The sequence below is a fragment of the Mus caroli genome, chromosome 15 (assembly GCF_900094665.2).
Source record: "Mus caroli chromosome 15, CAROLI_EIJ_v1.1, whole genome shotgun sequence".
NCBI lineage: Eukaryota > Metazoa > Chordata > Mammalia > Rodentia > Muridae > Mus > Mus caroli.
In genome coordinates this window covers 3,511,065-3,523,710 of record NC_034584.1, presented here as the reverse complement: position 1 = coordinate 3,523,710, position 12,646 = coordinate 3,511,065, and positions in this window count along the sequence as shown.

Below are 12,646 nucleotides of genomic sequence, written 5' to 3'. Positions count from 1 at the left end.
AGAGAGAGAGAGAGAGAGAGAGAGAGAGAGAGAGAGAGAGAGAGAGAGAGAGAGCAACAAAGTGATAATAGACTCAACCTCCAAACATGTTGGAGAAGGGAATTGAGGGAAATGGTCCTTCTGTGTATGGCTGGCTGCTGAAGAGACTTCAGATGTTGAAGGAAACCACACGTACCAATGTGACACTGGAGTTTACATTGAAAACTGTAATACAACTAGCCACAGGTCAGAACAATAAACGATTGAACTACTCTATGCCTCTGCTTGGTCATGCAGGGATGGTTCAGGAATTACAGGAGTTAGTTAATCCATAGAAAACCATTAACTGGAGCTCAGCACGCAGTAAGCACTCAATAAAGTTGTTTGTTATTCTTGGATTTGTTCATCCCCATCAACCTACATAATTCTTCCTCTGGTCTTAACCCCCTCAGCCTGAATTTATACTGCCTTTGCCGCTGAACTTTCTCAAAGACCCAAACTCTCCTCCAATTTTCCACTTCTGTCTGCATTCTCATTTATTTCTTATTTAAATCCTCAAACATCTGCTGGATTCTAAGCAGTGTGCTGGCACCCTGTATTTCTGGCTGGAAAGAATGTCAAGAGACATATAGACGGTTTTTGATTCTTGGCGTTTCTACTTGCTGCTTTCCAGCTTTGCCATGGTCTGAAAAGCACAGGCATGTGGTAGAAATCCCAGTTTGAATTTAATATTGTGGCAAGGCTAAATCTCATTGGTTTTACCTGTGTAATTCTGATAAACCAAATTATAAGGAATGAAAGGAGGTTAGACTGCAGAAACAAAGCCACTGAATGATGGAAACCTGCCCTGGAGGCAGCATGGGTAAAGGGGAGGGTGTACCTGGGGTACCTGGCAGGCCCATGCCAAGGAGCTGTGTCCTTCCCTCCCCCCCCCCCCGGAAATCACAGTGTGGGACAGAAGATAGGTCTGATATATGGGAAGTTTACTGTGAGGGAAGGGGAGTAAGGACTTGGAAAAGGGAGAGGCAGAGAAGTGTGGACAGAGAAGGACAGAAAGAGAGGCCACCCTGGAAGAGAGCAGGAGAGAGAGGGTAGCACTAGTGGGAGGAGAGAGAGAGGGAGGAGGAAAGGGGAGGGAGGGAGGTGGGAAGGGGCAGTCCTCTTAAAAACTGGAGGGCTACACAGGTAGTAATGGCAGCGGATGAGGACATAAGCTGTTGCTAGGTCCCTTGTGCTAGGTCCCGGGAGGAGCCTACCAGAATCATCTGTAAATACAGGAGGCAAAGGAAAAAATGTGTTGCACTCTTACTGATTCTTGGGCATTAGTCTCTCATCTCAACAAGACTGTATGTTTGCTCTCTGGGATTCTGATCCACCTATTTTTAATGTGCCTCCATCCTTCCCCACCCCGTTAATGGGCACATAGTAGATGCTTCTGTTTCCCACTGGCTAGGTGACTTTAACTAGATCACATTGCCCCTCTAGCCCTTGGCATTTGAAACGGAGGGATTCGACCGACCATATTGGGAGAGAAGGACACGTGTTTGTCTTGCTAATGCTGCATTTCCAGGCAAGTGTGGCCAATCAGCAAGTTCCTACACCCGGACTGACAGCTTGAACCGTCATATGCAGGAGACCATTGTAAGACTTCTTCCTGTATGCTGCTTTGTCTGGAGGCTCAGGACCACCCTAAGGCCAGAAGGAGATCGTCTTAGATTAGTAGATGAGGATCAGGAGATGAACAGAGTCACTCCTCACTATCCCCACATGGATGCTTTGACGTCCAAAGTGGTCCTGCTGCCAGTCCATCTGTCTCACTCAGTGGCTTTATCTTCAGCTGCCCGTGACCAATGGTGTCCTCCCTGCTCCAGGCTCCACCCAGGGAAGCTAACACACATCAGCATGGAACCTAGCACCCACATCTAGAACCATTACAGCAGTGATTTTACACTACAAAGCCCTTCTCCTCAGGATAGATATTCAGGAAGGATGCAGATATGGGATGGGTGATGCAGGAGGGATGCCGATCGACATGGGATGGGTGACCTCTGTTCTGCATGCATGGAGTGAAGCACACTTTATGGTGATTTTTATGGCTATACCTGGTGCTTAGCTTAGCCTGCATCTGCCGTGAGTCTTGACTCGAGTTTCTGTAGACCTTGAACAGTTCTGCACTGTTTTTAGGAAGCTTATTCTGAAACAAGATTTTTTTTTGTCACAGAGATTTTTTATTACACACTTAAAAATTACCTCAAACCCCCAAATATCTCTCATCCTATCTACTGGGTTCTAACAACAGCAACCCCCCCAACTCTATATCCATAGATTTGTTTGCTACAATTTTAGTTACTTACTGTCTAAAATATATTAATGGGAAGATCAAAGAAATAACTTTGTAATTCTTAAATCATTTTTTTGTTATAGCAAATAATGAGTTAAAGTTATTCATTATTGTTGTTAATCTTTTGTAATGCCTAACTTACAAATTCACTTCTAACACTGCTGTTCATGTATGGAGGAGAGGGCTGTGATGTGGGTCCTGGTACTAAATGTGGCTTCAGGTATCTACTCTCTTAAAACATTGGCCCCCACAGGTAAGAGAGGCACACTATATTGATGTTTACTATGTAGAAAAATAAAGTCAGGCTAAACACACATGCACAAATACAAACTCTATTTGTCATCTTCTTGTAGTTTAGTTCTGGAATGCCCTTCAAAGACTGAAAGGTTTTTTTCTCTGCCTTTGGTGAAATGAGCCAATCCAAGCTAGATTAGATTATATTAAAGGCAGGTTTAGTGGGAAGTTGCTCTGGGGTGGGTGAGTTCCTTGGCCCTAAGGACTGAGGCCAGGGAAGTCACCATGTGAAAAGGGGGGTGGGGGGTGAGGGAGAGAGAAAGAGAGAAAGGGGCAAGAGCGCTGAGAGCTGAGAGAGAATAGGAGGAGGAGGAGAGAGAGCAAGAGCCAGAGAGCAGGAGCGAGAGAGGGGGAGAGGGGGAGAGGGGGAAGAGGGAGGGGGAGAGAGTACAAAGTGTAAGCCTCTGGGGGAAGGGCAGCCCAGTCGCTGGGCTGGAAAGTTCAGGGATGGGGGGGCAGGCTATGCCAGGTAGGAACTGAGGGATGCTGGGAGAACTTGGAAGCCAGGTCTGCTTTGGCGTGTAAAATATGCACCTCAGTCCCTTGTCCCTGACATGTGTGCTAAAGTCTGGGTCCCAGTTTGGCTCTTGTGGAAGGCAGCAGAAACCTGTGAGACAAGGCTTGGGTGGGATCTTCTCACCGGAAGCATCAATTTCGTTCTCTATTGGCACTTCCTAGTTGCTGTGAGGTAAGTTACTTTGTTCCACCAAATGACTCTGCCATAAGTCACAGGCCTAGTCAACTTCAGGTGGACTGGACCCTCTAAAGAGGCCTGGGCTTAAACAAACCTTCCCTCTCCATCCATCATCTCAGGCTTTTTGTTGTAGTAACTGCCATCGCCTGGACAAAGGAGTCACCCTATGTCATGGAATTTCTTGGAAATGCCAGGATACACTTAAGAGAGATCCAACTTAGTATCCAAATGGAAACAGCCTTGACCTTGCTGACTTCACACTTCCCCTTGAAGATGCCAATGGAAAGCCCTGGTATCACTCTCCCATCACACGGGGGACTCAAGATTATGTTATGTCAAGGGCAGAGTGACCCAGCTGTTTTCAATTCTAGATACCACACTATATCTTAATAATCTTGGCCTTTAGAGCCGTGACCCGCTGCATGGGTGAGGCTACCTACAAACTCCCTTCCCCGCTTGCTCTGTTGGTTGCCAGCAGTCTGTCTCCAGGGGCCTCAGGCCTTCCTCCCACCTGCTTTGTTTCTGCCAGTTTAGTGCTGAAGTCAACACCAAAGGTACAGCCTGTCCTTGTGAGAGCTGGGTATACGGTGGAAAATAACTTCTAGAGGAGCTTGGGAAGCTGACATCTGAAGGTGACGTTTGTCATTTGGCCCAGAGAACTCCGTGTACCTTCTGTCCAAAAAGTTGCTGGCAAAAACACAGTACCAATGGCCAGACTATGCGGACCTGCAGTAAAGGCCAACGAGGAGCTGTGCCCAGTAGGCAGCACTAGCAAAGAGTGGCTGAGGTCAGAGGGGAGCAGCCTCCACAAGACTAAGATGCCCCCACCCTCCCCACCTCCTGTGAGCCTGGTGCAGGAAAAAAAGCTAGACTCCACCCAGCGTCTCCTAGGAATCTGGAGAATAAAGGGTTCTAGGATGGGCCACGCATCCCTCACTGTCCAGCATGCACTCCTGTAAAATTACAGCTTCCATCCAAATGACAGCTTTACCAAGATTTTCGCGCTGGGGTTGAGCAGACGCCTGCTTGACTCCTATTTCCGGATTCCTCATCAATCATCTCTGCTCTAATAAGATTTTTTTTTTTTAATTAAACACTTTTCCCCACTGTCCTCTCTCTTGTAGGATAAAATGCAGGATACAGGGCAGAGTTGGTATGCCAGTTCAATCCACGGTAATATCCGCTTGAGCAAGTTCAAAGTAGAATGAAGTGTTTGTACTTGGGGGAAGTCTGCTTCATAATTGGTCAAGTCACCCTGACAGCAAGGTAGGGCCAGAGTAGACACAGCACTGCCCCAGTTCCGGTCCCAGTGCACCTTCTCTCTCATCCTTCCCTTTCCAAACTTCCATCTCCTTCCCAGGGCAGAGTGCTGCACCCACTGTGTTCTGTGGCCTCCCAGAACTTTCGGAAAAACTCTCTGTAACTCTCCTTACACATTTTCAAATTAAGATGCATAATTATTCTATGAGTTTAAATGATTGAAAAACATGTAACTTCTCCAATGCAATGTACAGAAATGTCAACATTATTTATTCAAAAGCTCACAGACAAACTTTATCTTTTTTCTATTTCATTTTTCCCATTTTGAACTCATTTCTATTCCATCTTACATAGAAATTGATATTAGTATGCTTGATAATCATTTATAAATTAGCATATCAATTCTAAGCAGCAAAATATGCACTTTAATTAGAATTTTATTTTTTATCTATATTAAATTTTTCTACAGTTTATTATTAATATAAATTCAAGGAAATTCAATTTACTAGCCGTTATAAGACTTTGAATGTCACTAAATACTCTGGATTGATTTGTCATTGTAATATTTGTCAGCATATAATTGGCTGAAACAAGATTTCAAAATAATAACTAACACTGTAAAAGAAGAGAGCCTTTAGGAGAGATTAATTGGCATATTGCAGATGAGTATTTCTTACTGCCAAGTGGCAACCACATTTTGTGACAATTGTCAGCAGAAGGCAGAGAAGCTCTTAGCCACTGGATCTACAGAAAAGTTGAAGGGAACAAGATACTGCACCCAAATTAAAGAGCCGATATGGATTCATAGAGCATAATAATCTTTCTGGCAAAACCCCAGAAAACTTGTTCTCCGTAGGTTTGATTAAATATTCTCATGTAGCTCGCTTTCATTTGCTGCTTTAATCTTTAACCTTTTCCTACTTGAAATCAATGCCAAATATGTACCTGGAACACAGGCATCAATATTTCAAGCCCTTGGCATCCTAGCAAGTTTGCTTCTGATGGACTTCCCCTTAAAGGGAAAGAAGGAATACATGTGAGCAGGACACTCCTCAGGAGAAGCACAGCGCCAGGCCACATGGAAATGGTACTTGAGCTGCTTCTTTAAGTTACCCACCCTTGCCTCGCTCCTTTGATAACAGTTGCTAAGCCCAGAAACACACTGTCCGGGCATTTCCTTTCTACCAGTCCCATGATGATGCCCACTCCAGTATTCATTTCCTCTCACTCAAATTGTACAGTGCTCATTACAGTAGGCAACTAGAATGGCCTTCCTCCAACATATAGGTCCTCCTGTCCTCTCTTCCTTCTCCCTGACCCTTCATCTACCTAGCATAGCTCTCATTGAAAGCTTGAGTCCCAAGTGTGGAGAAAAGATCCTGATTGGAAAGCAGAAAGGGCCTGGATTCCCCAGTACAAGCCTGGTCCAGAAAGTAAACCCCAAATGGGAAAATGCACAGCGCCTTTACCCACAGAAGAATGACACAGCCAAACAAAAGTAGCTGTGACCTACAGTCCTATAACATTGTCCTCATTTTCATAGCCGAAAATGGTGTGTAAGGAATGCCATGAAAAGTGGCTCATCTTAACCAAAGAGTGGCAGACCCCTTCTAAATGGAGAGCCTTCTTTCTTCCCACCAGCCACCCATGACCAAACACAGACCAGAAGTTCTGTGGCCTCCATGCTCACCGCTCTCTTAGCAAGGTACTGAATAAACCTTTCTTCTACTTTAAAGAGTAAGTCCTTGCACCAATCTCCCATGTTCCCCACCACACTGGACCCCGTTATTTCTGACCAGCGTAGTAAGACGTGATAATACCTGAACTGTGTGAGTGTACAATTTATAAACAAGAGGTGGGCCATTTCTAAGGCTGTTGCTCCATGTTGCAAAAGAGGGGGTACACTCCCAGCTGTTAGCTTCCAGCCTCCCACCTGACCCCTTTCTTGCCTCCTGTAGCCTCTGCATCACGGGGCATTTAGATTCACAAACTGCCTACAAAGCTTCTCTATACTTTGAAAGAGGACATGATGGAAATTGACAAAAGAAAGAGAGGATTATCTACAGCTTGGTCAAACCTGGGGAGAGAAAGATTCCTATTTATTTTCTGTCTTTCCTACAGCAGTGTCATGATTTTATAGAGATAGAAAATAAAAAGCCAAGGAATATGTGTGTGGATAGTTTTGTGTCACCTTGACACGAGCTGGAGTCATCCGAGCAGAGGGGACCTCAATTTCAAGTATGCTTCTGTAAGACTGCGTTGTAGGTGAGCCTGTAAGGCTTAATTAGTGCCATGCCTGGGCCGGTAGTCCCAGGTTTTATAAGAAAGCAGGCTGCGCAAGCCAGGGGGAACTAGTCTACCCCTCCATGCTCTGCATCAGCTCCTGCTTCCAGGTCCTGCCTGTTTGAGTTTCTGTCCTGACTTCCTTTGATGATGACCAGTGATAGAGAAGTAGAAGCCAAATATACCTTTCCCTCCCCAACTTGCTTTGTGTGGGTGGGGTTTCATTACAGCAAAGGTAACCCCAACTAAGACAATATGCACATGTTCACTTAACTGTGCACAGGTTCTCAGGGCTGTGAGAAAAGCAAGTTTCTTCTCTAAGTAGAGCTGGGGCTTCTTCAGTCTTCTCTTTCCCCCAGCACTGAATTCCTGAGGAGATGTTAATTATTGGAGGTCCATTGTTCCAATGGTCTAAAAGCTGTGCTGGGGTGGGGGGTGATAGATTAGTTCTCCGCAGTTGGTGAAATGAGCCAATGTAAGGCAGATCACATGATATTAAAGGCAGGTTTATTGGGAAGCTGCTCTTGGGTGGTTGAGTTCACTGGCCCCATGGACCAAGGCCAGAGAAGTCTCCATGGGAGAGGGAAAGGAGAGAGAAAGAGCCTGGAGAGAGAGACAGAGAGAGAGAGAGAGAGAGAGAGAGAGAGAGAGAGAGAGAGAGAGAGAGAGAGAGAGAGAGCAAAGTTTCTGGATTTTATAGGGAGGAGCCTCTGGGGTAAGGGCAGCCACAGACCTAGGGCTGGAAAATTCAAGGTTGAAGGCAGGGTATGCCAGGTAGGGACTGAGGGATACTGAAAAATCTGGTATGTAATATATGCACCTAAGTTCCTTGTCCCCAGGTTGGAAACCAAACATCTCACATCAGTGTCTCCCTTTGGAATATCTCCCCAGTGCTTCAGTATCAAGGCGATGTTCTATCTTTAGTGTCTCAAGGTTGTCGTACTTCAGTAGCTGTCAATTTCTACAGCATGGACTAGTAATGCCTCTCAAATTAAACTTCGGTGGTTTGGGGTTGTTTTTTGGTGGGAGTGTTAATCTGGACCCATGACTCAGATTAAGTCTTTGGACAGAGAAACACATCAAAACGAATGGCCTTGCTAAGGTGTGGTCCTAAGGAACGTGGAGAACTGAAGGATGTTGGGTGCCTGGACAGGAGAGCAGCTCAGGCTCGAACTGAAGAGCCCCACCGCATTCACTTTCAGAACCTAGAAGGAAAAAGGCGGCATCCTCTCAGTCTCCAGCTTTCCTGTATGATCAAGGGAAGACAGAAGGGACTGACCTCACAACAAAGGGAGCTCTATAGCTGTATAGCTGTATAGCTGTATAGCTGTATAGCTGTATAGCTGTATAGCTTCTCATCCTCTTCTCCAAACATCTTCCATCCCATCTTCCTGGTGAGGTACCATTAAGCTAAGCAACTTCCACAGGCAAGCAGCAACGAGAACGCCCGAGCACCTGGATCCCCTGAGGTTACTGCAGCTCAGGAATCCAGAGGTTTCTCCTTCTTCAAGCCTCAGCCTGACAACTCAAGAAGTTCCAAGAACTTTCTGGAAGTGGAGCCAGGTGACACACTTGAGTGAGTGATCTGCAGTAATTCCACAGTTATAAAGGAATGTGTTCGTTTATAATTTTATCAAGCTGTCGTTTATAGCCTACTTAACAAAGTTATTAGTTACATTATGGCCTCTTATGTGTAACAAAATCTATAATGACTCCTATGGACTTACAAGACATGCAACGAATATGATGTCAGAGTTGCTATCCTTTCCTACAGATGAGAACTATATCTTTTGCCCAGATTCACAGACTGAATTGAACAGTAATCCTGGGGCAAGTTCAAAGGCTGCTGTGAGCTTCTCTTGGGCTCCTAGTGAGGCTTGCACAACCCAAAGCAAACATCTGCTAGTGGAGTTTCTCTCAGCTGTTTCACGTGACATAAAGACTACAGACCAACATTTATGATCCATTTCTTACTGACAAGGTTAAAAACATCATAAAAGTTGCATCTTAGCAATTCTGGGCTCACCCTTCCTTGTATGTGGCACTGTGCTTTATGGAAAGTAGATGTCTGGTCTACATTACATTGTGAACAAATGAAGAAACATTCTCTTTGAATGTTTCTAGTCCATCTGTTGTGCCTAACTCCCCAATTCTCTATGTACTTGATTTATTCTAAGCCAGTGGTTCTCTGCCTTCCTATACTGTGACCCTTTCGTACAGTTCCTCATGTTGTGGTGACCCCCAAACCATAAAATTATTTTGCTGCTACTCCATAACAGTATTTTTCCTGCTGTTACACACTGTAATGTAAATATCTGATACGCAGGATTTCCAATATACGACCCCCAAAGGCGTTGTGACACACAAGTTTTGAGAACCACTGGTCAAAGGTGTGATTTCAAGCCATATGCAATAACTTATAGGGATGTAGTCTTTGATGACTCAAGGTTATTTTTTAAGATTTGTGGAAATCAAAACTAAATAACTAAACAAAAATATATCTTAGTATTCAGTGTTCTTATCCTAAGATACACTTTTTGCTGATTAAATAGAAAAAGACAAAAGTTGGTGATAGAGACAAGAACTTGATGCTTTCATTCCAGCAACTTATACTCAACGAATCCTTAAACACCAGGCTTCATCAGAAAGGACAGAGCTGAGTATCATATAGTCCTAAATTAAGGAATATGGGAACGTAACACGAGAAGTTGGATTGGTAAAGGAAGCTGAGCAGTGAAGGGGGAAAAAGCCATTAGAACTGATTTTCTTAATTTGAAATCTCTTTGGACCAATTAAAACCATGGAAAGATGGTCAGCAAGACCCTTCTCAGTGTCCAAGTTCACATGGATGCTTGGTTCAGCCATGCTCAGAAAGCTGCAGAGGTGTAGAGATGTGAGAATATTTTCCTGGGCTTGGAAAATATTAGGACATAGGATGGAGAGGGAGAAAATCTATGAGGGACAATGGAAAGTCAGAGCTGTGGAGAAGACTGGGACCAGAGCAAATCAAGCTTTAGCTGATGCTTTTTTCCTAAGGCCGCACCCCTACCTCCTTGTCCTCAGGGGAGTCTTGGCTTCAGGGCTCCCATTCACTATACTAAACTGAGCCAGCTTTCCTCCTCAGCCCTAATGAGAATTAGAGAGTAGCTGTCTGCTGCAGAGACTGTTCTTCTACGTGGCCTATAGATATCTCCAGTTGTATCTTGGAAATAAAACTAAGTGCTGGCCACCAGGCTATAAACACAAGAAAGCCCTTCACTGGAAGTCGGTTATCCTGTTCCTCCTGTCTGCTGTCTGGGATGCTGGTCTTAAGATCAAAGCTGTTGCTGAGAATAACAGAGACCTAGGAGTTAGGGAGTGGGAGTCCAGTGACAACAGGGAATGCCTCAGAAGCTCTGGACTCTCTCCAGACTCCTCCTCCTGTGATAGGAATACCCCATCTTGTCTCTCTCTGCCTCTACTCCTCTGTCTCTCTGTCTCTCTTTTTCTTTGTATGTCTGTCTGTGTGTGTGTGTGTATGAGTGTGTATGTGTGTGTGTAAAAGAGTACAAAACACAGAACAGGAAAACACCTAACTTTTTATTGTTTGGTCTTTATTTTACTTATTTTTATTATCATTTGCTTTTGCATCAGGATCTAATGAAAGTTTTACACTTCAGGCATGAAGCTGACCTTATGAAAAGAAATTAGTTTTGGTAAGTTAAAAAGGCAAAAGTGATTGTGGTGCTTAAAAATTAACGTGATGCAAATAAAAATGATGAAATCCTTTTATTTTTCTAACAAATTCTTTTTAAAAAGGAAGAAAAGTTATAAAATTCAATGATCACAAAGCTTGGGGGAAGCAGGGAGCCCTGTGGTACTTTTATAAATTGGCATGTCTGGTAGAAAACGCTGGCTACTTTCAGTTACTTCTGTCGCGTAAATCTCTGTTTTAAAACCAGTCACATAATTCATGGAACACTGTAAAAAACACATCAAAGCTGATCAACGCAGAATTTAAAAGCAGACTTATTTGAACAACAGAAAATGAAACATGCCTGAGTGTCATACTGTAGGAAGGAGGTAAATAATGGCATACTGAACCAATGGAGTTACACACCCCTGTAGAGCCTGTGTGAGACATACTCAAGGATATTTGCAAAAGAAATAGTCTTAAGTGAAAAGCCTTTTAGGAAGTTGAATAGATCCGGACAATAGTTGTCAAATTCTGGCTACTCGTTCACTATGTGTCCTTAATTTCATTTTTCCCCTCAAATTTACCTAATTTGTCTTTGTCTTTTAAATCATAAAACATTTTGTACAAAACAGCATTGCATTCTGTACAGTGTTCTGAACAAATGCCAGGAACATATGGGTTGAAACTGTCCTTGATATTCCTTCCTCCCCTAAAGTGTTTCCTTGACCACAAAGCAAGGTGTGTGGGGAGGGCATTAAAGCCAGCAACAATAAACAAAAGTAAAGTCACTCACTCTGATGCTGTTTCTAAATGTAATTGTCATTGTTCGTGTGCCCCGCCCCGCCCCCCATAATCTTCTTTAGCCATCATTATCACTCTCATGTAATTTGAGGATATTCCTTCCATGGGTTGTTTTCTTGTCAAGTGTTCTGTTGTGATGACAAGAATAGAAACCTGAAGTTTGGAGGTTAGCGATGCCAAGGACCCATCAGGGGCTTAAGGTAAGAGATTTCAAAATAAAGCAATGGGTAGGTTAGAGCCATATAGTTCTTGTGCTAGTCGCCATGCACCTGACTTTGGCTAGAAGAACAAAGCAAGTGTGATGTATCTAAAGGGTTACATCATTGGAGCTTGTTCTGTCTCCACTACCATCTGAACAAACCCAGGAAGACATATTGGAAAATGATGGGCCTCATGATGGGAAGATTTGTAGAAAGGCCCTGTATTCAGGAACTAACAGAAAACAGCCCAACTAAATAAATAGCCTACTGACCACCAAGGAAGAAAACACCAGTTATCCCACAGACACATTCTGACACATTATACCACTGCATCTTAAGCTGCTTTTTGCAGCATCACAAGTTAACCAAAGGAACCAAGAGGAGAGCATCCAGCAAGGGGAAGCCAAGGGAGATAACAACGAGGTAGAGAAATGTCTAGGAAAACATGGTGCCAAGTGTAAGAGCAGGTATCTCATGCTAAATAATTTGTAGAGAGAGACAATGGTCACTGGGAGCTGGGAAAAAGAAAGTTCCATGACTTAAGTCCAAAAGGAAAATTCAAGATGGAGACCAAAGTGTGGGTGAGTTTGTGGGACGATGCGGAAGAAAACGAGAGCATGAAAGAATGAATCAGGCAAGTCTTTGAAAGTAATACTCCCAACAAGAAGGAGCAGGCATACTTTCTTCTCCAGGCAAACAAATTAACTGGGCACTTAGTGGAAACACTGAGTGAGAATCTAAGAGGTGTGACCCAGAGTCTGTGGTGTTCAACAACTACGCCAAGAGTTGCTACGTGTACTTTCTTTGTAGTGATTATTTGCTCCATACAGTAGTGGTCCTGGTAGATGTAAACTTTGTCAAGTAATTAAAGTACCAGGGCCAGGGGTGCTGAGTCAGAGCCGACATAGCCAAGGAATATCAAGGATTCTAAGATTAGGTGCCAATGAGCATCCCATGGGGGGGTGGGGGGTGGGGTTGGGAGAAATGGCTCAGTGGTTAAAAGCACTGGCCACTCTTAGAAAGGCTCCAGGTTGGCCTCCCTGATCCGGCATGGAAGTTGGGATTTAAAAAACTAAAACATTAGCAAAATAAACAATTCTACAACAAACAAACAAACA